Here is a 1,691-nt window from a genome sequence, read left to right as displayed (position 1 = left end):
TTCTCTGTGGCTTTGGAGCCTGTCCTGGAACTAGCTCTGTAGACCAGGCTGGTCTCAAACTCACAGAGATCCGCCTGCCTCTGCCTCTGCCTCCCGAGTGCCCACTGCCCGGCTTGAACTCCCATGTTGTAAAACCCACTATTATCTGGAACTCCAGCTCCAGGGTGTCATAGGCTCTTTTCTGGTCTCCATAGGCATGTGTGGCAAATAAATAAGGAGAGACACAAGTATACATAGTAAAAATAGAAAAATATTAAGTTCAGATGAATCTAGAATATCAGCATATTAAAGACGAGACACTGCTGCCTGTCTTGATCCTGCACAGTAATAGTTTAGACAACTACAGTTTCGATGAATTAGAGAGCACAGTGGTCCTGTCATTGTTCAGAAGACCTGGTTTGGCTTCAGTCTTACTACATCTCTCACTTTTGCCATTTCCTTTATAGTTACATGCCATGAGACAAGGAGAAGGGTGTGGTAAAGATGCCCCCCTTGTGGCTGAGCACTCCAGAGTCACTAACTCTCATTGTTCAGTTGTTTTAATCAGTATTTTGACTAGTTAAGAGTTTATGAGGGGTAGGAAGGTAGGAAGTGATGAATTTAATTAATTTAGAAGTTAAGAGGATTACATCATGATAATTATGATCAAAATTCATTTGATAAAATTATCAAACAATATATTTATATAATATATAATATTAAATACAAAAAGATACATAATATTAAAATAATCAATATTTGTATTAAATGTAGAAAAACAAAAAGCACTTCCCCCAAAATAATAAACTATTTAAAGGTTTCTACTCTCATTACTTTTATTTAATATAGTGCTTGGTTTCTCAGCCAGAGAAATAAGGCAAGAAAAAGAAAGTGATTAAATTAACATGAATTACAACAATGGTATAATTACCCAAAAAGTGCCATGGTGGCAGTCTTTTCTTGGTGACATTCAACAGCTTTTTAATTGGATTTGGCAAGAAGGAAATCCTGTCTGGTACCTGAAATCCAGACAATTATCTGGGGCTTTTAAGGTCATGGATCATAAATGAGAACTTACAGCCACCAGTGTATTAAACTGGCATAATTCCTAACCTCATTCTACATTTTATGCTTCAACCAATAGATCAGTGTAGGTCTCGTCACAAAGAATCTCCTCTGAAAGAGATAGAAAATAATACAGAAAATAACAACCAATCAAAGAGAAGGAAATAAGTGATTGTGGGTACTCATTTCTAGGTGATCTATTCACAACACAACTCCTGTATCCAAGACTCAGGAAACATTATGGAAGGAAGATTTTAAGAGCCAGAGGAAAGGAATGTTGGCTGTGAGACCACAGTCCTAGAAATGTCATGGAAACTATATCTATGATGTCTCCATAATGTGGGAGCCTGAACAAGATCTGAACAGGGACAATACAAGCAGACATGCAAATATGGAAGGGAATACATCTCATGGGGTGCCAAGCCTAGACAAAAGGCTACAGGAAACTAAGGAATGCTGTGAATGGAAGGAAACAGCTTGGCCAGGAAACAGTCTCTGGATTAGGCAATATGATCAACCATGAAATCATACCTCTACAGACTTAAAAAGGTATATTTATATATTTAGGATTATAAATACATATGAGTGTCTATGTATGAGTGTGTGTGTATGTACATGCATACATGAGAGAGACAGAGAGAGAGAGA

The sequence above is a fragment of the Microtus ochrogaster genome, unplaced genomic scaffold, assembly GCF_000317375.1.
Source record: "Microtus ochrogaster isolate Prairie Vole_2 unplaced genomic scaffold, MicOch1.0 UNK73, whole genome shotgun sequence".
NCBI lineage: Eukaryota > Metazoa > Chordata > Mammalia > Rodentia > Cricetidae > Microtus > Microtus ochrogaster.
The sequence above is the reverse complement of the archived record's forward strand: the minus strand, read 5'-3'. Positions refer to the sequence as shown.